Genomic DNA, 24662 nt, shown 5'->3' with positions numbered 1-24662 from the left:
GGAGGGAAAATAAAGGTTAATACTGGAATCTCATTATTTCTTAAAGGAAACATAACAGCACATTTGAGCATGTCAGAATAGCTTCATCTGATTACAAGTGAGCAAACATGAACAATTGTATAGAGGTCTGACTATGGCCTTGCTTCAAGCAAGGAGTCATCTCCTGCTGCACTGTCCTGAAAAACCTGGAAAAGGAAATTAATTAAAGAGTGAGGACCTGCTCCAGGAACAAGGTGGGACTGGCCCTGCCCAGCAGACATCCCTCTGCTCTCCACCTACAGCACAGGCAGGGACTTTGAGGGACAGGGACACAACAGCTCTTCAGCTCCTGCACAGCCAGACTTCTCCTACTCCACTGGGATGTTATATCTGAGAGGAAAAGCCCAAACCCATCCTCCTCAAAAACCAGGACAGAAAGTAAGTTGCCTATGTCCCATCACAATTAGGGAGCTATTTCACACAATAACCACTATCTAACCTTTTCTTTTTCTTTCCTTCTTTTTCTTTTTAGCATTTGCTGTGTAAAAATAATTTTTTTGAAATTCGCTGTCTTTAACAAACATGACTGTACCAGTTTAGTGTCTCTCTTGTAGCTAGCAAGTGCAGTGTTGCACTAGGATGAGAATACAAATATGCTTTCAAAGCAAGAATCTTGCAAGTGACACTTCCTTTGCTGCAAGCCATGAATACCACAGAATCATGGAATGGTTTGGGTTGGAAGGGACCTTAACGATCACCTAGATCCAACCCCACTGCAATGGACAATGACACCTTCCATTAGACCAGGTTGCTCAAAGCTCCATCCAACCTGCCCTTGAACACTTCCAGGTATGGGGCACCCACAGCTTCTCTGGGCAACCTGTTCCAGTGCCTCACCACCCTCACAATAAGGAATTTCTTCCTAATATCTCATCTAAACCTGCCCTCTTTCAGTTTAAAGTCGTTCCCCTTGTCCTATCACTACACATCCTGCTAAGACGTGTGTCCCTATCTTTGTCACAGGCCACCTTTAGATACTGGAAGGCACTATAAAGTCTCCCTGGAGCCTTCTCTTCTCTAGGCTGAACAATCCTAACTCTTTCAGACTGTTTGCATAGGAGAGGTGCTCCAGTCGCCCCTCTTCATGGCCTCCTCTGGACTCATTCCAACAAGCGGACATCCTTCCCATGCTGGGGATGGGACCCCAAAGCTGGACACAATACTCCAGTTGGGATTTCACCAGAGCGGACTAGAGGAGAGAATCACCACCCTCAACCTGCTGGCCATGGTGCTTTTGATGCAGTTGGCTTTCTGGGATGTAAGTGCACATTGCTGGGTCGTGTTGAGCTTCTCATCAACCAGCCTGAAACTTCTCATCACTTAAATCAATTCCTTTTTTTTTTCTTTTTTGTGACATAGGTAAGGGATAGAGAAACCACTTTGGTGAGGGGACCACAGCAAGTGGGAGAAGAGTGATGGCACATCTCACCTGCAGCTGGTGGCCTCTACAACTCTTTTCCTAGGCTTGGGTACCTCATCTTCCCCTTTCCTGGCCAGTGCTGTGAGAGCTCCCCCTCCTGTTCCAGTTTAACCAGTGTTAGACCTTGTCCTACTGGAAGTGTGGCCTGAGCAAAGAGAGCACATTCAAAGGCAGTCAGTCTCACTGAATTAGGTTTCCTGCTAGAAACTGGCACCAAAATTAATTCCCAAAGGAGGAAATAGTATAATCTTCCAATTAAAACATATGTAAATTTATTTCTTTATTAAACATAGACATATATTCACATACCCAGGTTTGTATACATTCTATATATATTGTGTATATACATATACACCCACATGTATATGTGCACACACACATATGTAGCATTGCAAATCTTTAATGCTACTAATCTCATTGCTATTTTAATTCAAAGCAAATAAAAAAATTGTTAGATCCTACAAGCCCATCTAACTTCTGAAGCATATAAACTTCTGCATGTACCTGTACTGGGTTCAGCTAAAAAACCATTTTTTCCTAAATGAGTACATACTGGAGCTGTGTTTGCAAGTTTAAAAACGCCAGGCTTTTCACTGGGTATATAAATATTTTAATTAACAATAAGAATGTATTTAGGAGATTTTGCATCAAAATCTAGATCAGAGAGGGCAATTAACCCATTACAGTTTTTCTAAGATATTAGATGAAAGAAAATACATTTAGGAAATGCTTCATCGGACTTAAATTAAGCATTTGAGTGCTAAAATAATCTCAGATAGTGATTTATTTCTAATATTTTCTGCATGCTCCAAATGAAAGCATGAAGAGCAGTGCAATTGCATATATCTTCTACCAAAAATAGCTGAAAAATACTATAGAAGAGTGCCTGCTGGGTTGGTTATAAAAGTAAAGTATAATCCATTAACTGCTAATTAGAAGCATCAGAAGCAGGCTTTGCTGCAATAAGAGCTGGCCCCTAAGTAGATGTTTCTATAACCATTTAAAGGCACAGGGTTTCTCCAGTTGCTGAGAATGGAGCTTGGATGGTTTCAGCATAAAGGCCATGTGAAAAGAGACTATGGCACTTGGCCATGTTACCCAGCTGTTTTCTAAATATGATGACAGGTGCCATTTTTTCCATTTGATCGTGGAACGTAATACATCTTCAAACAAATTTTCCCCAACTAGTCTGGTGCAGCTACATTTCAGAGATTCAAATATAAGAATGTTTGGTCTTTTTCTCTGACAGTCACATACTGCAGTCTATTTGGCAGAGATTTCATTATCTGCCTTTTTCTCAAGGCTGATTTTTGGTTTATGTATTATTTTGCTGTATACTGCTATTGTAGGAGGGAAAGAATAAGCACTTGGGCAATGGATTTAATTCTGAAGGAATTAAAGAAAAAAGTGGGGGGAGCTACTATTTATAATTAGACTTAATAAATTTGACTTACAATAAGGAAGGATTCTCTTCCTTTCTGTTCACTATTCACTGCTTCCTAAAGGATGAGAAATATTCCCATAATTTCTCCTACTTTTTATCTGACTAGCTACCTGCTCAAAGTGAGCTCCTTTTCAGCTACTGAAGGCCAAACACATCTTTTGATCCATTTGCCTATGAAAAGGCCTTAAGGGGCCAAGGCAAAAAAAGGTGAAGCCAGAAGAAATGCCAATACTCCAGCTTGCTGCAGAAGTATTCAAGACACAGAGAGCAGCAATTACGGACATAAGCAACAAAGAGATGATGCCTTGAAATGGATGACAAGCTCCAAACCCCAGCCATGCTCAGCTTCCTCCAGGGCTTGAGTGGCCTCAAGCAGTGGATGAGGACAGGATAGAAGTCAGGGTGTGTAACTTGAAAAATCAGGAAAAAAACAAGCAGATAACTAACTTCCCCTGTTAAAAAAAGGGACATAGCACAAGGGGAAATAGTTCAGGTCAATGTTTTGGGCTTGGATTGACCAACAAGAAAACAAAGGGAGAAATGCCCCCCTGTGTGGGGCAGGAAATGAGGACATTTGTTTTTTTTCCCTCTGCCCTATTTTCATCTACAAACACAGAAGAAACTTGTTTCTTTCTTTTTAAATAATGAAACAGGGGTACCCATTAAGAAAAACTAAGATGGTAACAAATCATTTTCAGAAGTCAAACATGTAAGAAACAATAAAACTAAGACTATAGTAGAAATAATAAAATGAAGTTTAGTCTAAACCAATGTCTTAAATATTTGTTAAGCCTGGTAGCAGCTTTTACAAGGCAGATAAGTATATCTCTTTTCATTCTCTGTGTAAGAAAACAACCGTAAAATGCCCCAAAGCCATGGAGGGAGTCAGTGTCAAAGACATGATTAGTAGTTCAGAAGTTATCTGATTCGGGTCACATGGTGTTCCAAAAACCATACCTAAATATAGCATGCAAGAGATCCGCACAAAGAGCAATCCCATGATGGGAGCACACTAAACTCTCCATAAAATTAATTAGGGTTATTTTGAGGCAACCAAAGGAAAGCGAGAAGGGAAAAAAAATAAGCCCTTGCCCTGCCCAGTTCTGCAAGAGCAGATGTCCCTGGTTTGGACAAACCCCAGTTTGCAGCCCAGGCACTCAGGAAGATGCTTTGGTTCCTGGGAAAAGTCCCACTCAGCACCAACATGGAAGGTGGGTGGAGGGCATAGTGTGGCTGTATTAAGGAATACAGCTCCTTGGGGAAGGGGATGATCCTGCCAGTAAAGGGGCTGGCAGGTACCACAGTCAGGAAATTCTTCTGGGTTCTTCTGTCACTATTAACAGCATCCTTCTAACAGAGAAACAAACACCTTTTCGGAAAGGGAAGGTCCATGTTAATGATACCCTTGGCACAGACCAAGACTCTGGGAAAAACTAATGCTTCCCAAGGCAAAGTGGAAAGCAAATTCCCTGTTGGAAGTTGTTACCTCTGAAATTCCCCATTAAGATTGGCCTTTGACAGGGAGGAGGATTTTCACATGAACCACAGCTTAAGGAGCTATTTCTAACAGCCTTCCCTATGTTTAGGCATGAGGAGTAACCTCATGGAAAAGCATACAAAGGATCCTCAAAAGGCAGTGGGAGCATGAAAAAGGGAGGAGTATTCCTCAGGACTTTTGGGCTTCTTTTGGTCCTTCTCTGTTAAGCAGCCATCCTGTTTCCTATGTTTCCTGAACACTGAATTGTCATTTGGCTTCTGACCAACAAGTGACCTACAAGCTGATTTCAGCAAGCTGCCCTGGCTCATAATTTCCCTGTAACCTATTTTAAAAAACTAAAAAACTCTGCTAGTGAATGCCATGGTGAAGGTTTTAGGATGACAACAATGATCAATTTACTTCTGCATCACCTTTGTTCCTGTGTACCAGAGGAAACACCATTCTTCACTCAAGCACTAGAACGAGCAGGATGCATCGATGTTACCTTGAAGACACAGGTAAAGTGAAGCAAGGACTACAGAGAGCAAGGGAGAGAGCAGGACAAAGCTGAGAAGAGGCAGTGTTGTGAGGAGCGCTGCTGTCAGCAGGTAGAGAACACGCTCTTGAGCCCAAACTGTGGAGCAGGTGCTCCAGAAGGCAGGTAACAAAACAGAGTGAGTGTGGGACACAAACTGCAAATTTCAGCTTGAACGCTTCAGGCCATTAGCAGGTGCTTCAGGCAGTCATCCAAATCAAAGTAAGAAAATGGAAAGAGCCAAATGCTGGTTAAAGAGGTTTGCTAACATGAAAATCCCAGCACGGGCAGATAAAACGTTTCCCTGTTGTGGGAGCAGGCTAGTAAGAAGAAAAGAAACAAACAAAAAGCATATGCAATTTTTGTAAAAAAGGCTGTGTTGGGGATTTTACTACCCTGTACCCAAGCCCCGAGATGCAAATGCTGAGATCAGCAGTTATATGTCCTCAGGTGGTTAGAGACAAGACAGAAAAGAGCTGGCATTTGGGGAAAATAGAGGGCCCATTTGATAACGCTTCACTTGAGCGTAAGAGGGTTTCCCCTGTGGGTATTGTCCCAAAGAAAGCTCCAGGCAAGTTTAGAATGGTTCATTACTTGTCACATCCAGAAGGTGAGTCAGTTAATGATTACACTGACTCCCTTTTGACTTCAGCTTCACGTGTTTTCAATCTGAGAACTGCACTCTCATCAAGTCAAATACCACTCACAACAAACAGAAATAGGGAGGGGATCTGCATATCAGATGCTCATGGCACAACTATAGTTATTTTATTTGTCAGGATTTTGCTGGTACTTTGGAAGCCCTATTTTTGGCAGCTAATACACAGCGCTTACAACCCATGTTCTGAGGGTGTCACTTTTCTATAATAGAGCACAGTTCAGAGACCTGGCACTTGCTTTATTAGGATTAGTCTCCAAAGGACCCAATACTGGGGCCTTCAAGGTATCCTTATAAAAGCTGAATATCTACTTCCTCAAGGGTTAATTTCCTTAGGTCTCCTAAATCTGGAACAGCATTACTTAAGTTGTCTTATACAACATAAGAAATAGAATTGGCTATTCCAAACGATTGTTGATGCAGGCTAACTATATTGGCCAATGACAGTATATTTAAATCAGATGGTCACTTGAACATTATTGGTAAAGTTCCCCTCGCTGAGGGTTGCATCCCTTGCCAGAGGCTAGCAGGCTTGACAGAAGGAGAGAAACAAATTCCTTTCATCAGAGTAACATGAGTCAATATGTGGAAAGATACTTCCATCTGTTCTGTGTTTCTGGTGACATGACATTACCGTATAATTTGGTATACATTTATAACAGAATAGATAAAACAAGATGGCTCAGCCAGTATTGTTTATGTTCCACATCTATGGAGAGTTCTCTCCAGCCATTTTCAATGTATGGCACTATACGAGCGGCTAAGACTCACAACAGAAGTGCTGGAGGAAAAAACGTGTTGCTGTTTATTTCAGAGAGTTAATGGCACAGACAGACAAGTATGGTGCACTTAAAGAAAGAAACAAATTCTATTTCTCAAAGTGCTCTCTGAAGAGACACATTTGGTCAGACACAGGAATAACCAAAGGAACCTGCTCCATCCAGCAACTCACAGACACACACAACGTACTAAACACAACCCATCAGTAGAGAGGCCTGTGCTGTTTCTGCATTAATTGTGTGTCCCTGTACATTACTAGGGCCCTGGGACTTTCATGGTCTGTGGGCAGCAAATCAGCTGAGCCAAAAGGGAAGGTTCCACCTGACTAGGCCAGAGGGAGCTATATTAAGCTTGTCTCAGCTGGAGGTCATTCTGCATATTTTGAAGGCTACTTTCTTGGTAGTTGGTCAAGCAATCAGTAACTAGAAATAAAGAACCTAATTTTTATAACACCCATAATACACAGAACACTTCTGAAGTCCAAACCCCACATATCTAAAGTTTTTAATTTCCAAAATGTGTGACCAAAGCCATTTCTTTCAGGGCCAAGCAGGCTCTTGGGTTTGTTAAGCACTTGCTTCATGTCTCATTTCTGGTAGGCTGCTGGTAGCCCTGCAGCCAAGAATTCATTTTCATAATTCCAAAACATTTTTTATACTTCCTGACCAAATGGCTTTGCAGTAGAAATTGGTTTCTGCCACCATCTGTTGTTACATGGTTCGGAAGGGCTAGCATTTTCCTTCAAGAGGGAAAAAGTTGGGGAGGATGCATGGCCAATCCCAATGGAAGAGATATTCTTTTCCTTACTGTCACTTTATAGGGAAGGCTTGGCCTATTTCTCAGCAGCTGTGAAATTGTCATCAGCAAGATTCTTTACAAAGCTTGGTGGCATATGGAATATATTGCTCACTTCTTAGTACTGTAAAAACAACCTTGCTGCATAACTGAGCTAGGCAAAGAAAGCAGGTGCTTCAAGCCTCTATAGACTTTGTAGAAACTCTAGACAAGGATATTTTGGAGACAATAGTGTTTTCAAATTAGCTAAATATTTCAGAGAAGCTCCTAGGCTTCAGAGGTGAGACAGTCCCTTAAAAATGAGCAGGTGAAATCACTGTGCCACAGGATAACATCATATTCTGCCAGTCACAAAGGCAGTATTCACATTCCACACTGAATGGAAGTGCCATCCCCCCTCTGTGAGACATTAAAACTGCATTAAAACTGTCCAGTCTCCATTTCTGATGTGATAAGAGACTATTTATTTAACATAAGTTTAAGACCCTCACTTTTCATCACAGTCTAGCCTTATTTTTACAGTTGTGGACTAACCAAGAATTAACAAACAAACAAACAAAATATAATAATAATAATAATAATAATAATAATAATAATGATAATAATACCACTATGGCATTCGGGTGACCAGACACACTGAATTGCAAATATAGGGCAGAAGTCTAAGTTCTCACTACAGAAGACACCCAAAGAACAAGAGGTAAACAAGCTTATTGAATTCGCTGGACTTTCTAATGCAAAGTAGTCAACAGCATTTTCACACACAGACAGGAAAAAAAAAAAGATAGACGATCAGAAAAGGCATTATGCTGTGATATAGTCAGTGTCCCCACTGCTATGTATTCCACAGTAAATGTCCACTCAGCTATCCCCATGCATACACACATATTCAGGTCATCTGTGCTCTGCTGTATCTGGGGGAACGGCCACAGCAGGTGAAACCAAAGGACCACTTTTGCTTATAAGCTTGTTCGGGCCAGTGGCAAACAGCAGATGCTTAGTGAAGGTCATGGAGCAGGCGTATAGTGACAATTCCCCAGACTACTCTTCCCAACATCCATCTATTTTCGGCTCAGAGACTTCCTTTAACACAATACATACAATTTTTCCAGATTAGTGATCTGCTTTTAGAAATCTTCACTTGCAGTTACAGATGACTATTTAGTGCAAGGTTCTGCAGCAACATTGCATGTTTCTTGTATTAAGTGAGCTATTACAAACCGATATGGAAAAATACAGCCTGCTACCCTCATCCCAGAGGGAAAGGCAAGCTAAGTATTTGGGCAGCCCATGCTGCTTGAACTGCTGTACAGGTTTTCTGTACACAGTCAGCAGAGAAGAGGGGTCTGGTGCAGCCATGTCACTGCACAGCACGAAAGATCCTTCTGTGATGGTGGAAGTTTGGAAGTCCTGTCCTAGAGGTTACGTTTTTGAGTGGCACATATACTATTAAAGTCATAAATACAGATCTGTCATCGATTAAGCTACCCTTTCATCTGTTGTCACTGTTTAGAGAGGACACAGTGGCCTTTTAGCAAAATGGGATAGGGAGTACATTGCTGGACACCGAAGAAGTACCAGCTACATGGACAATCATGGGACAGCATGCACCTGTCATTTCCCCACAGTAACACACCAAGAGGGTCATCGCTCTTCCAAAGGCATCTAAAAAACTAGTTGTTGTTCATGGTTCAATATGTTTGCTCTTTATGCACCTCCTAATTGCACAAATATCTACTGTGTGCCAGAAAAAGAAAGGCCGAAGGAAAGAACCAGTGTGCAAGAACAAAAGGCTCTCCTAGCAGTTTTACACCCTATTCATGTAATATACAAACCAGAAAATAATACAGAGTAAAATCTACTGTCTAACTAAGCAGGTTTAAATAATACTTAGGTCTTTCTATCACCTAGAACTATCAAAATACTTTATAAAGGTGAGCAGACAGGAAGAGCCAGAATGCAACCCACTCCCAGGCATTTGCTCTTTCCATTAGACTACATCACTACCTCCAAGTATGAATCATAGAATCAGACGGGTTGGAAAGGACCTCTGAAATCATCAAGTCCAACCCTTGATCCGCTACCACCGTGGTTATGATCACACTTCTCTTACAGCTGACATGCAAAGATGCATTCATGCATTAAAGGAAGTTTTTCCTTAATTTTCTATTCATTCTATTCTACTGCTATTTTTGACAATAATCAAACTACAAATGCCTCTTCTCAAAACCTTTATTCTTTTGCATGTTTAAAGGAAAAAGTAGGTTTAACAATCATCAAGACAAAGATAAAACCATGAAGAGTTTGGTAGAAATAGGGAAAAGTCAATGCTTTCCTCCAAAAGACACAAGCTTGCAGAAATTATCAGAGAAGGAGGGTTTCATAACAAAATTCAAATGCCAACATGGAATAAAAAAATTTGGAAAGCTCAAAATGTTACTTTCAATATGACCTGTCTAAATGAGCATGGAGAGCAAAGTGAATTAATAAAACATACCCATGTTCATCTGCCTTCTCAAATCAGAAAGCTACTGTCAACAAGTTTTGATCTTTGCTACAGAAGTGGGAATACACAGTAACACCTCAAAATTCAGTGGATAAATTTCAGATTTACACCTATGAAATCACATTGATGATTTTTAAGTCTCTGTTGAACAAATTATATTTAGGATACATCAATGCCAATGGTCCTCCGAACAAGGGCCGTAGCTAATATAAATAGTGTACAAAAACAAACACGTGTCAAAGCTTTTTTTTTTTTTTTAAGGTTTGCAATGAAAATAGTATTGTTCAGAACAAAAAAGGAAAAAATCTACCAAAATTTTATCTCCATTCTCTCTAGTTAGGACTGCTGGAGAGACTTTGCTTACACTTGGTTCAGGAAAGACATAAATAGCATCTTTTTAAGCTAATGATTTTCACCACAGGCCATCTAAAACAGGTGTTAAGAGTGGCCCTGAAACAGATCCCATCTGTGTTCACCTAAGTTCGTTTATTTTTGTTTTGCTCCATTTTAATGTATGTATACATCCTGTGGTTTCAGTTTGTCTTTTCAGCCCACTCCCATCCTCCGCACTCCCAATCTGTCAGCCAGACTCCAGGGACAGGAATTAAAAATGACCACATTTAAAAACTGTACCTCCCTGCGTAACACACTTTATGGAAGCAGACAGACTAAAAAGCTGAAAAGTTCCCCACGGTCTTCGCCTATTAGAGCCCCCAGCTTGCCAACAGCAGGCCACATTTTAGTGTCAAAGAACAGGGCACCAGCTTGTGTTTCTGTGTGAAGGGAAGAGCTGGGGTACTCCTGCTTCTTTATATTTCACATTACACTGTTTGTGGAGAAAGTCAACAACAGTGGGATGCTCAAAACCACCCTGTATTATTACACAGAGGACATAAGATGCTTGCTGAGAAATACTGCTGACATCAGAATATGGTTGATTCAGCACGAGTGATAAAAGCTTATTTTTGGTTGGTTGAGGCAGTATTTGATTAAAATAGGATTAAACCCTCATCATACTTTCTTAAAAATCATTTTACATGCATCCCATTAGTCTGCATCATTCTCCAGCTTACAATACTTTCCACCATTAATCAAAAAGAGGTAAGTTTCTGTTCATCAGATTAGCAAAGGGGTAGGGAAAGTCCTTGAAAAGAGTAATGCAAGGAAGTATAAGGAAAGATTCAGTCAACTGGCAACCAAACAGAAGCCTTCTGTTATTTCCCACTGAGAAGTAACAGGATCTGGGCTATAGATATGTTTGTCAAACATATCTATAGCAGGGATAATTAAGTTAGTACAGCAAACTAGGTGCATGCTTTGAAGTGTTCATGCAGTTGCTATACTGACTTTTTTTCACCTGGTAGGGTTAAGCTCACCATCTCCTCACACATATTTGCAGACTCATGACCTATCCTCTGTCCTCATTATCACTTTGCTCTGATAGCTGAACATCTTGGAAATGATATTCAAAGATTTTGTTATAAATAAAAAAGACTAACAGAAGCCCAAATACAGACTTCTGTCACAGAGGAATAAACACCTGGAATTTCTTATGGCTCTTTTCTGTCAAGGAGTTCACAGAACTTTTCAAACAAACAAATATTCCTCTAAGGTAGGTATTACTATTTTTCCTTTTTCAAGGCCTCTTATGATTAGCATCCAAAATCCTGATCCTCAGTTTCCCGTAACTGGAAAAACTGGGGAAACAAACAACGATCTTGCCCTCCTTTGCAAACAGGCCCCAGAGATGTTTCAATTTCTATGCTGTTATCACTCAGAATAACAGGGTAAATATATAAAATAGAAAGCTTTAAAATCCCTGGTTTGGGCAGTAATTTTTTATTCCATAATATTACTAGCAGTGATACCTTTCCTATAAAGATCAAACCTAACGGGATGGTGACGATCCTGCTGCAGTCTGCACTGGGATTTCCGTCACTGGCAAGAGCACCATCCGAGTATACAGAATCTACAGTGACATCCAGACTGATTCCCACTGATCTCAGCAAAGCCAAGACATTATCCTGTATGCTTTTCCATAGCTGGGGAGTGATTTCATATGCAAAGATCCTCACTTACCTACACCCTTCTACAAATCAGAGTTTACTGCTGTCTGTTCTTCACCCAACTCAACAGGGGCCTGTTGACAGTCTCCCCTTTTCTAAATTAGGTTTTTATGGCAAAAAAAATATTATTACCTTTACTTAAATCAGTGTATTTCTAACTGGTGTAGGACCCTGCACACCCAAGACTGTTTCAAGACAGTGGCTTGTAGCCCAGTGGACTGGATTGGCACACGTACTCCAGAATTTCACTCTACTCAGAAGTAACTGGTGTTTACTTCTGAACAAGTGACACAATTATGATAAAGACAGTATATGCCCTTGTGCCTCCTCTGTTATACAATTTCTTCTTACTTTGTCAGAGACCTGCGTTTTGGGTATTTATGGATTGGAGAAATCCCAGATCAGACATGAGCACTGTTGACAGGGCAAGACACTGCTCTAACTGTCCTTGTAGTGCCTGTCCTGTGGGAACATAAGGGTTTTCATTTTCCAATAACATCAGCCAGACACATCCATTTTAACCTATTCATTTGGCTAAAAAGAAAAAACAGTCTCTTGCTGCATTTGGTTTTTGTACCTTTGCCTTTATTTCCAAGTTAATCCTTACTTATGGTTATTGCCCCTAGTATTTAATTTCTCAGGACACCAACAGGCTGGGTGAAGTCATATCTCCATTTTATATGAGGGCAAAAAAATCTCACCTGTAGTCCTTTACCCGTACCCATAAAACAACCCATAAAACTGCCTTAAAAGAGTCAAGCCAGACTTGCCTCCTGTACCTCAGTTGTTTTCAGAAAGCCAAAGCAAATAAGTAGGACAGGGCTCAGAAGCTTGCCCCAAAAATAAGACCTCTTGATTTTATGAGGGCTCCAGGCCCATCTCAGAAGCTGCACATCAGCAGCACTGGTGTGAAGCCGCAGCCCAAGAGGCACCCAGGGACCCCAGTGCACGGAGCAACTGTTGGTATTGGGAACCAGTGGTGAGCAAGGGCGACCAAACTTCCTCCTACATGCAAACTCAAGATTCAATTTTCTGCAAGGTTACCCCCAATAATTAAAAGGTTTTGTAATTTACCCTTAAGAGCTCGTCACGAGGGGATCCATCAGAATCGATCTGTTCTCTTTTACCTCCGCATATGCGGTGTGTGCGCCTTTCGTGTGTAATATGGTTTACCAGATGAATGCTGGCAATATTTTCCACTAATTGCGAGAGTTACTAAACTGAACCTTAACTAAAATTAAGTTGACTATTAAAAGCTCAATGAGTAACCCAGCAAACGGAAGCACTGTGCATAGGATTTAGCAAGCACGCAAGTGATCTGGCAACCACCAAGGCACAATACTTGCTGAACTTCCTATAACTAAAACCGGTTCATACAATAGTCATATGTTCGTGATGTATGATGAATTAATGCTCACAATGTTTGTATGTATTAAAATGCCAAAATAAATGTGTAATAATTCAAGCATGCTATTCTGAAAACACAAAGTTAGTGGATTGGAAGTTGCAGGTTAATCTACAACATATACTCTCCACTAAAATAACAGATATCCCTGTATCAGTTTTAAAAATACATGAATAATGTTCTTAGCTATTAAGATGTCATTATCATAGACAGTCCTACAAATTTTTGCTACCTCAATGTAAACACGTCTAAGCTCTGTAAGGAACACACATTGCACTTGTTATTACATGTTTATTCGCTAGATATAGGCTTTTCATGATTGCAGTTTCTAAATGTACAAATATATCTTTTTTGTGCTCGTATAGTTTCTAGGTTATACCTCTATACAAATATGTTCTACATTCTGTATTGTTGTTTTCAGGACTGTACACATGTACATAAATCAAAAGCAGCAAGAAATAAGATTGTATGTAGTCTAGTTGTCTTTGACAAACTCAAAAATTAGGAATTCCCTGAGAAAAAGTTCTCTCTCTCAGGGGGAAAAAAAAAAAAGAGAGAAAGAAAAAGAAAAATATTCTTATCTATTCATGTGGATAAAAGGTACTTTCACATAAAAAGACAGAATGATTCAGAAGAAATTCTATGAGATTTCCTAAATACTGTCCCCATTAAAAAAAATCCAATATGTTAAAAAACAAAAGGTCAAAGTGGACATATGCAGAATTATGTGAAAGAGTTAAAGTTAATGATGATGAAAGACTATTTGCTGATAAGGATGCATCTATTTGATACAGGATAGCATTTGGGACTACTTGAACAAAAGTCTACAGAAAACTGATAAATCAAGGAACTGAGCAGGATTTAAACAAACAACAGACATAGCTGAGAACACATGAAATGTCATGAGTACAGCTGAGAAAGAAGTGATGGCACAGGACCACTTACTCAGCTACTAACAAGACATTATTTGCTTTGGCCTCCGCAGAGCGAGACAGCTATCAATCCTGCCACAGCTCCAGAAATGCTTGAGACTGAAGCCCTGAAAAGAGTGTTTCTTATTTCTGGGTGTGCACATGGAACACCCCAGTAAGTCTGGCTTTCAAAACACAAAACATCCACCATGTAACACAGTCAGCTGAAACCCTAAGTGACTTCTTGCAGAAAAGAGTTCTTCCTCCAAATACTGCTGTCACAAAACACCAGGGCCTGGATTCTCCAAGAAAACCTCTAGGAACAATAATAATTTTGCATTCCAGTACCCAGCTTTCAGGTGCTCTGCGTGTGAGATGGAGCCCTCAGCCCTGCCAGTAACTCCTGTGTCTCGTGCAGTGCCAGCCAACTCAGGAGCGGCCATCGCTGAGCAAGAACAGACCAGTACTGCCAGCAGGAGATGGCAAAGGCCATCCACACTCACCTGTAGCCCCACTTCTTCTTCTCTAGGACCTGCATTTTTAAGTAGCAATACTCAAATTTTATAGTTTTGATAACTTTTTCAAGGTTCTCAGGCTGCTCCTGAAAGAAACCTACTGGAGGGTCCTTTCCTTCAAGGACACAGCTGGAGAAAGTGAGGTATATCACACACAGAAATCCACCATTTTGCAAGAAGAGTCTGCACTTTCTGAAGTCCGTTGGGATGTGAGGGGAAAGATGGGAGCAGAGAGGCTCAACCTTGTCAGGATGGAAGTGCTTGAGAACATCCAAAGCAGATCTCTGGCCATCTGGGAAAGCTGTATATTGAAAACGTAGGCACTTACACAGGTTAGGCAACTCCTAAGGTTAGGTGGCAGTTCAGTGGGGATATTGAGGATCTCAGTTTGGGCTTTCAATGCCTAAATCCCACTTAAGTCCCACTTAAGGCATCTAATCCTTTTGTGGATCTGGGCCTAAAGCCTTGCCAGGAAGAAGAGAGTCTACGCATGCAAAAGCTGATGGTCAGTGACAGTCTGGTTCTGTTAAAACTAAACTACACAGAGAACGACCTTATTTTGTACAAAGGAGTAATGCAGAATAATCAAAGACGTGTTCTAGTCACGGAAAGTTAATGGAAAGTTAATGCAGCTGATAGAGATCACAGTCCTGTCTTTAGACCCTATGACAGTTTTGCTGACCTGGAGAATATTATAACCCATAAATCATGGGTCTTCAATAGCCCATGGGAAGAAGTACATTTGGAAATGTTCAAAAGACAAAATTACTAGAGGAGTCCTCAAAAAAACACACCAGCTAAGAGGCAAAACTAGAAAGAAGCAAAAATTTATAAAATACTGTAATGTTTATAAAGAGTTAATAATTCAAAGAACAATAGTCTGTTATTCAGTGACCAACTAGTTTGCCATGCTCCATGGAATTAAGCAGTTTCAGTCCAGTTCCTGACAGCCAGGAGTCCACCAGGCAAAACCTATGAATTTATTTCTCACTTACCCGCAGTGCTGTTGGCTGTCTCAACCATGAGGTAAAGTGTGAGTAGATGTGGATAACAGTTTACCCTATATTCCCTACACCTTGTATCTCCATATCATAAATACATTTTCAATTTTTTTAAAGGTGCCTGTACTTACTTCACTTGAATTTAGTTGACAGGATTGCAAATATGATTATTTTCACATACAAATTATCTAATTGACAAAAGCAGTCTTGGCATAAAAGTAGATCAGAATTACAATAATAAAATACAAGTTATTGTTATTATTCTATACTACTGTTATTACAAGGAAAATATCATTAATTATTACTAATTATTTTAATGGTAAATGTTTCTGCCAGATCCCAGGTATTCACTGCAACATTTAACTGACTGCAAACACTGAGATTCCTCTATGCTTAAAACACTGAGGGTCTCCATTTTGCAGATCCAAATACAACTTCACAGAGCTCTGCTTCTAATGAAAATTCTCCTGCAGCTGCCCATCAACCAGCACCAGAACTTTAAAAAACAGGAGAAAAACAAAAGGATCTGCCTCCCAGTTCTTCCTTGCTGCAGATGGGCAAAGAGTTCTGGCAGCTCACTCACTAACTCCTGCAAGTTTTGCATTATAAAATCAGTATTTGATGCAAAATACAGGAGAGTAGAATAAGCACATATGTCACAGATCATAAAGATGCCAGAGATACTTTAAGTAAAAGAAAATTGCCTGTTGTCCCATGCCAGTTAAGTCCATGGGGTCATGGTGCACTCCTTCCTTCCTGAACACTGCATTATCCCTCCAGACTGAAACTTGGTTTCTTCTGCCAGGCTCAACGATTCAAACAGCCCCCACCTGGTTCTCAAGGGGTGTAGAAATTGCCAACGCTTCATAATCAGCTCACGGTAAGGGGGCCAGTGTGGCTTCCCCAATTTACTTGGATATTGGTCTCGAGTCTCACTGTGCTTTCACCTGCATTTTACTTTCGGTTCTGGATTCTTTCCAGGATAAAGACGCAAAGTCAAGGTGGTATCTTTCCCGTCCAGCCACCTCCTCTGTTTTGGTAAAATGTTAATATACTTATAGGTCTGATCTACAGGAGTACCCCAGGAGTACTCTTAACACTGACAAAATCAAGCTACAGAAAATATTTTGCAATTTGGCATTTTTTTTTCCCCAAATACTCCTCTTTAAATGTTTTCCTTTTAATTCTCAGAAGTATTTCTTTTCAGTAGAAGTCAGTCTATTTTTGCCTCCTGTTAATCTACGTATAAGATAAATCTTACTTTCCCGATTCACACAAGCAATCGCCCCCTCAGTCTGGCAAGGCAGCTCTGAAGAATAGGGAAAGCAGAATTTGTCCTGTATCTACCATGCATTTTGGTGGCAACCTGTGCTTGACTGAGACTGGCCAGTTGTAACAGATTGATGAGAATTGTTTGAAATACCTCTGGTTGAAAAATATAGAAATCATAATTACAGGTAAAACAACGCAGATGTATCTGGCATGTATGAAATATAGAAATAACCTAGAAAAATGGAAATAAGCAAAATTCCTGCCTAGGACTCTTATAATCCAAATTATATAAATATTACGACAGATAAATACACGAACCAGTAAGTCAGTATACTGCAAGGTGACAGTTGTCTAGAGAACAGTAAGGGTTAATGTTTTTGAAGAGGTTAAGGGGGTCATGAAAATTGTGAATTTAGATTCACATCGATTTGAATTCTTATATTAAATAATGCACAAAGTTAACTTTTTTTGCATTTCTTACTGACTACTATTCCTATTCCAGGTTCCTCCCTACAAAGGACAGGCACAGCAGGGAAGTAGCACCCAGGAAAAAAAACTGAGAGAAAAACATTAGTGGAGTGTAGCAGTCTTGGGGGAGAGACCCATTTAAGCAAAGAAAGTGCTTAAGCAGGGACACTGGTGCTTGCGTCCAGGCGTACATAGAGAGGTTTGGTGAGCGCATGCCCGGGGAGGAGGATTTGGTTATGGTTAGAATTTGTGAGTGACAGCCATGTGACAGCTGGGAGTCAGCAAAGACTTTGTAGGGATGGAAATTCCTGAGACAGGACACACGACTGCTCATGCGATCTGCATGTGCCTATCATCATGCTATATTATAATAGCTGACACTGTGGTTTACCAGTTTTCCAAAAGAGAGGCTATAAATTAGGAAGACGGTTTGAGGAATGGTGGATGAGAAATGAAAGTCATAACATTTAAAAACAAAGGGATAAATATAACTTGTTTTCATGTTATTGAAACAAGCAAACAAAATTCTCCAACCAAAACACACAACACCAGTAAAACTTGCATTTCCACTATTTATCTTTAGTGACAGGTATTTCCTTAGAATGCAATTTTTGTTACTAATACATCTATAAAGGCCTCAATCCTACAAACACAATTTTTACTATGTGAATAATGCCACTGATTAGAGCTATTCCTACACTTTCAGGATCAGGGCCTAAGTCACAATGTGCAATTAAGCAGAGGCTTTTCCAAAGAACTGTTTCATTTGCCCTTCTGCAGGTCTTACACAAACGTGAAGCTAGCGGAGATGTGCAATTTAAATCAAACCCAAAAAAGCGAAATACTTTCCCTTTAACACTGAATTCAAGCCAATACAGTATCACATGACCTTTACCGTAATTTCTATTAAAATCATTTCATGTCTGGTTGCTTCTGCTATCCTGGCTCATTTGTATTGTTTACAACAAGTCATTGCTCTCGACAGTTAGTGGTGGCTGAATCCATGGTTACCAGTTTTTACATTCACTGGTTAAATGGAATGCAGCTCTTCGGTGGGGTTTCATGGAGAAAGCTCTTAAGAAACCACAATCCAGCTATCAATCAGGCTAACCTGGGAGAAATTAATCTGATAAACAGAAGTGTCATGTATGAAAAATTTATTGAAAGGGAGCTCAAGGCTTGTATTAGTTGCAGTCACAAAAGTGGATACGTTTGGGTCAGACTTAGTACACAGAAGACTTAGGTTATGAGGTCTATGTCTGACATTCACCCATGTTGTGCCTTCTCTGGCGCTCTCTGCTAATAGAACTATACTGTTCAAGGCTTTAAAAAAAATAAAAATCTCAAACACTTATTTTACCAGAAATGTGTTCGGAATATAAATAGTGCTTAAATACAGGTTTAACCAGACTGCAGTCCCGGCAAAGTAAGTTAAACAGACACAGACGAGATAGTAAAACACAAAATAGACAGCCTTGAGTAGAATCCAATTAAGACAAAAACCACCCCAAACAGTGCAACGTTGTTAACGACTAAATTAAGCCTGCAAACAAATATATTTTATTGCCACCTAAGAACAATACGCACTAATTCCATTTGCCCTGTTATTTATAGTTTGGCGAAGGGTGGGGTTGCCAAAATCAAAGAGCAAAGCAAAAACTTATTTGCCAGATCGACCCCCAAAATCCTTTAAAAATGCCTAAAAACATAAGAAAAGTTCTCTACAGTTTGATGGCTACAATATTTGTCCCACAACCCACATGACAGCAACAAATAGTTAAATCAAACATATTACTACTAGCTCATCTACTGCAAAGTCACTGTATCAGAAGCCCGAATTGATTTGCTTCCTTAGAACAAACTGAAAATGAATGTAACACAACATCCGAAAAAAAAAATCCCTCCTGCCCTGCTAATCGGATATCGTATAATGGTTGATTGCAGCTTTGCACCGTGCTATTGTTGCCTATATCATACATACTTACAGGTTCTGGGTTCTTCCAAGAGTTTGGTGCAGTTTCAAGGACAAATGTCTTAAGGAAGTCTTTCTACTGTGCAGCAGTGATCCTAGCTCTGATCTCATTACATGAGCAAAGTGCTACAGCTGACAATATAAAGGAAACTTCCTGCGTGAAGAAGAAATCTTGGAAAGTCTCAGGGTTAAAAAGGCTGCTTAAATGTGCTGCTTGATTTGCTCCCTAGTTGTGTATACACAGTAGCAGCTGATCTCTGTTTGCAGCCCTGCAGAAAGAAACCTTTGCTGAAAACCAATGGCATCACATTTCAGTGGAGCTACTGCCAGGCTCTGGAGAGCAAAGCAACCTTTGACAACTTCACCCAGTTCAAATCACTGGCGTTTGCTGCATGTCCTGCAGGACTTTTGAAATGGTATATTTACTGTATTATTTTTATTTAACACTACTCTGAAATCCTGCATCCTAGGCAGTTGTGATACAAGCAGAAGTCTCCCTCACTGTAATAGGAGGTTTTTGACTGTGTCAGGACTGTGAACTGCAGAATTCGCCACAATATCTTTTGCTTTGTCTTGATCGTGGCATTTGCAGATGAGAAGCTGTTAGCTGTGCTCAAAAGCATTTTCTGCCTTAGAATTGCTAAATTAAGTGCAACAGGCATCCTGTTTATCCTAAATTAATCCTGAGCCTGCTTCGCATCAGTCACGCACTTCTCAGTGCTTTTTTTTCTTATACAGAGTACAAGTCAAAAGATTTTGGGAGCGAGAGGGGGCTGGTTCTTTCATTTAATATCTTATCTAGAGCCTGGTCTAGCCTGGTCCCTGTTGGATTAAAACCATGGAGCACAACACCCCAAATTCAGCAAAGTTTGGTGTTCTGACCAAAGTCCCAGTGTGATTTCAAATATCTGTCAGTGCTCCCTTAGCTCCTGCCTCGGCCCTCCAGAATCAAACCAAGGATGGTCATGCATCAGCTTCTGCAGTTCTTACAGCTGTCCAAGCAAACTAATAAGACCAGAAAACAACATTTAAAAGGAATACATCTGCTAGCGCTATTTCAGCTCTTAACTGGGAAGCAACACTCCAAACACATCCTCACATTTGATGTTAAAGAATTATCAATAATTAATTCGGATTTAGTTGTTTCACCATTTAGCCCAGGGTGATTCTTCAAAGAGTAACTGGGACCACACATTCCCCTGGCACACAGTCAGAGCATGACCACAAAGCTTGCACACTGCTTTCCAAACAGGACCTACTTCCCTCTCCAGGATAACCAGAAAGCCTCAGAAACAAAAAATTTAGAAGAATCCCTTTTAAAAGTGTACCACAGCAGAATTTGGTTAGGAGGAGTTAAGGGTTTTTTCCTGGGCATTTGTAAAACAGATTATTCGCCACTCTCTTTTCCCCTCAGGCATTATGACTATTCTAGCTACTAGTATATTGCGTGTTATTTCTTTAATATTTTGAACTTTATTCCAAAGGGCAGAAACCAAAACTGACAGTACATCAAGACAGCATGCTCTATGATTCAAATAGCAAAATAATTGAGATCCTGTGCATACACAACATCCAAGTCTGTGTACACACGTTGCACACGTGCGCACACACCCATTCACAAGCACAAACAAGTGTAAGGGTTTGTGGCTGAATTTTCAGAGATACTCATAGTTCACATCCTCACCTCCCGTCAATTAAAAAAAAGGTAAGAAGAAGCAAAATCTGATTAGTAAAACATTAAAAATCATTTTTATAAAAGTTCATCACCATTTATAGCAGGGTAACCACACTGATTCAACATGCACTTCCACCCAAATTCGTGTCTCCCTTTTGGGAGAAGGATCCTGTCCACTCCCGGACTGTGTCACACCAGAGAAATGAAAGTGTGTGGTAGCATCAGCAGGTTTAATCTTGCTCTTCTCCCTCAAGAGAGTGCAAGGCAGGGACTCAAAATCCTGGCTACAAAGCTGGGCTCACTGTCTGTCTGCATCACCTCTGACACATCACCTCACCTTTCTGTGCCTAAGCTGGCACCATCACATTTACTGCATGTTGCAAAAGCACAGCTTCTGTCCCTCGGTTGCTCAAGCTGTAAGACAAGGATTGCATGTTGGAGCAAAGTAAAGGACTAAAACTTGAGGTTGTGCGTCCTGCTCCCAGATGTGCTGTAAGAAGGGCCGTGACCTTGAACCACCTGCTCTCTGTGCTCCAGTGCCCAGCCTGCTGACCAGACTTCACATAACTCACTCACAACACCCATCTACCTGGTCCCTTTTGACTGTAATGTGGCAGGAAAGGAGTTTTTTTCTGTTAGAAATTCAGCACAGAATAAAACAAGTTCTTTTTGCCAGGTGGAACTCCAGGCACTAATTTAAGACAAGTAAAAAAAAAAAAAAAATCCCTGCGGAAGCAGGAATTTCGGTGAATGAAGTTTTCTCCTCAAGAGCCTCTAAATACCCAAGTGTCAGCACAGAAAGGCTGCAACTTCTGAATGAGGCATGAGAGAGCAGTAATCCAACTGTATTCAGCAATTCTACCCCACACAGACACAGTGATACTTGTCAAGGTTGGAGGATGTCATCTCCATGTTAGACTCCACTTCTCCTTACCTCTCCTCTGTAACTGTGCCCCACCTGTCACAGCTCGGTCAATACATATCCAGGGACACAGCACCGTCAGCTACCTTCCTTTGTAAAAGTAGACACAGGTCCTAAACATGGGACAAACGGGAATTGCAAAATCTTTCTCCTCCCACTCTTCCCAGCTACACCTCAACCTGCAGCATTCTGTCTTCTCTTTTTTCTCCTTTCTGATTTTCTCATTGAATTTTTTCACAGCATTGTATCCAGCAGGGAGAACAGTAACAATTCAAAGCCTATTTTTCAACCTTCAGAGGGCAGGGTAAAGTAGCCTGCCTATTAAGGCAGGATGGTAAAAAATGTTTATAGAGGATGGGGAGCAAGACCTAGGAGAGAAATAAAGGAGAGGCTGACCCCAAGTTTACACAATGTCAGAAGCTGTAGGTCTCCACCCCTCCTCCACCCATCCCCAGTGGAAAGGGTGACCCTTGGAAGCCAACCCCACTGCCTGCTCTTCCAAAGTCTAAACTAGTACCAGTGCCCAAAATGGGCCATGCCTTGTCTTCCTGACATCCATCGGGTGTAACAATTTAGAAAGCTTGTTTAATTCATGCGGGTCTTAAAATTCAAAGATACCATAAAGAGGAAGTCATTTACAGCTAATATTACAATAAAAATAGAACAAATTCTCAGTTTTTGCATGAATATTTGTTGTATATTTTAAAACCCTGTTTCCAGGAGTCAAGTAATAAGAGACCCAGCTTTCTCATTTAAAAAGAGATTTCTGACTCTTGTAATTAAAGAGGAACAATTGAAGGTAACCACAATAAAATAGAAGTCCAGCAGAAGCACAGTGACACTTTTCAAAGTCCCACCTTTTAGCTAGTCTCAAAATTTCCAATAAGGAGTATGAGTTTTAATTATCAGTCTCAGAACCCAATAGAAGTATACAGAGACTCCACAAAATATATCCTACCTGTTTTATTCAGACACTTAGGACTTTGCTTAAACATTAAATCTAAAACTCTGTTCATCTAGCCCTGTCTGATTCCTGCCCAGGTCCCAAATGTACCCTTTCCTCAGCCTATCCATATACATAATAACTGTGACTACTGGATTTGCTTTTCAACTTTTTAGTGCATGTGGATCCTAATCAACATATGGAACACCTTTCTCATCCTCACACAACAATTGGTTAGGTTCTCCTCACTGAAATTCCTCCATAAAAGTCAAAGTCACTTTTCTCTTTTCATCTATCAAGACTTTAAACCAAAACTAGTACAATCATCAGTAACTGTGTATGCCTAAGCTAGTTGCTGTTCCCATTAGCAGCTCTGCACTACCCGCTCATTCAGGATTCTCTGTCCCATTGTATTAAATATACTCGTATTTTGCGCTATGTGTACAATTAAAATTGTTGGGTTTTTTCATACCGTTCCGGTCTTTTATTTACTCTCTAAAGTATCCAGCATACTTTGAAACCAATACAGATGATAATATAGATGTAAATACCGCCATGGAGGCATCACGATAAATTTGACATTGGGAATAATTCATTCAAGGTATCTAGATCCAGTTTAAATTCTTTCCCAATTTTAACCGAGGCGTCATAACCAGATGAACTTAAACGAAGGTGTACAACTTCATGCTATGCAGGTAAGCCACCCTAACTAGGAAATAAATTTTCAGTGATTAAGTTGAATTGTTCGTACAAAATGCCAGCTTCAGCTTTTCACCCATACAAAATAGCTTGGAAAATATATACTGCATGTGTTTATTATAGCTACAGTTGCTATGAACATCTATAAATCTCCAACAATTTCTTTGATTTATGTTCAAAAACATACAGGGCATGAAATGATGCCTGCAACCTTACATTTCCCTCAAGAACATTGTGGGGAGAAGATATATTCCAAAACATCATGTTAGATTCCTTGTTATGTCTCCTTTTTAAAATAAATGTATGATAATCAATTACACATGCTTCAAAGCAACAGCCACTAGATTCCCCAACAGAAAAGCTGTTTGAGAAAAGTTCCATTTTCTTTCCCCTAATGGTTGAGTTATAATAAGAGATCTTGCCTCGATATTAAAGGAAAAAAATTGTATTACAAAGGATAGGCCCTGCTCAACTTGTATATGCATACACAGGTTTGTGCTTGCCTAAACTTGACTTAGAACAAGGTTTTCAGAGAAGTAAAATCTCCACTGATCAACATGCTAAGAAAAGGATGTGTGTGTGAAGATCTTGCACCTAATCTCCTTGTCATATACGCTTGTAGTAATCCAACTGATGTCAAGAGAATGACACAGATGATAAGTTAATGTATCAGGCTCGACTTCCCTTTCAACCTCAATATGCAAAACATTCCTTTAAGAAGTCCACCGAGCAGTGGCCTCCACTAGAAACAGAAACCTGAAGATGTTTATAGGAATATCAATTAAGATGAATGGGAGCTCTGCCATTAACGCATGTAAGATTGGACTTTGCAGATCTGCCTGAACTCCTGAAGTGCATGTTTTCTCCAGGGTATTGAGGCCAATGGGTTATATGCCGTTAACGGGTGAACATAATACACATGGTATTTCCACAGTCTCATGGCTCTGGTACGGGGACAAGGGCAGCATCCCCAGGCAGCACTCTTCCAGGTGGGAAGACTGGAGTGGCTGGGAATGCATGCAGTGCATGACACACAGCATAGAAAAGGTCAGGATCTACTGTCTCCCCTGCATCAGGTAGTTTGTGCTGCCTGCACTCCAAAAAGGAAGCTCCCATTCCCTGTGTCCTGGGCATTTAGTTTAACACCTTGGCTTACACT

At 40.3% G+C, this 24662-nt stretch overlaps 1 protein-coding gene across 7 annotated transcripts in view; it reads right to left on the bottom strand.

Moving 5' to 3' along the window:
• ESRRG (estrogen related receptor gamma) overlaps positions 1-24662 on the bottom strand; it is a 377135-nt gene that overhangs the window by 348225 nt on the left and 4248 nt on the right. Inside the window, exon 1 of one of the 7 annotated variants that reach the window (XM_027739477.2) lies at positions 19278-19352. The exons of the other annotated variants lie outside the window; for them this stretch is intronic. The gene's annotated coding sequence lies outside the window, so the exon portion shown is untranslated. Of the gene's footprint in view, positions 1-19277; positions 19353-24662 lie in introns of those variants that run through there. 7 annotated transcript variants of the gene reach the window in all.

The sequence above is a fragment of the Pipra filicauda genome, unplaced genomic scaffold (assembly GCF_003945595.2).
Source record: "Pipra filicauda isolate LSUMZ 115617 unplaced genomic scaffold, ASM394559v2 scaffold147_size4022426_pilon, whole genome shotgun sequence".
Taxonomy (NCBI): Eukaryota; Metazoa; Chordata; class Aves; order Passeriformes; family Pipridae; genus Pipra; species Pipra filicauda.
This window is presented reverse-complemented; position numbering and strand designations above follow the sequence as displayed.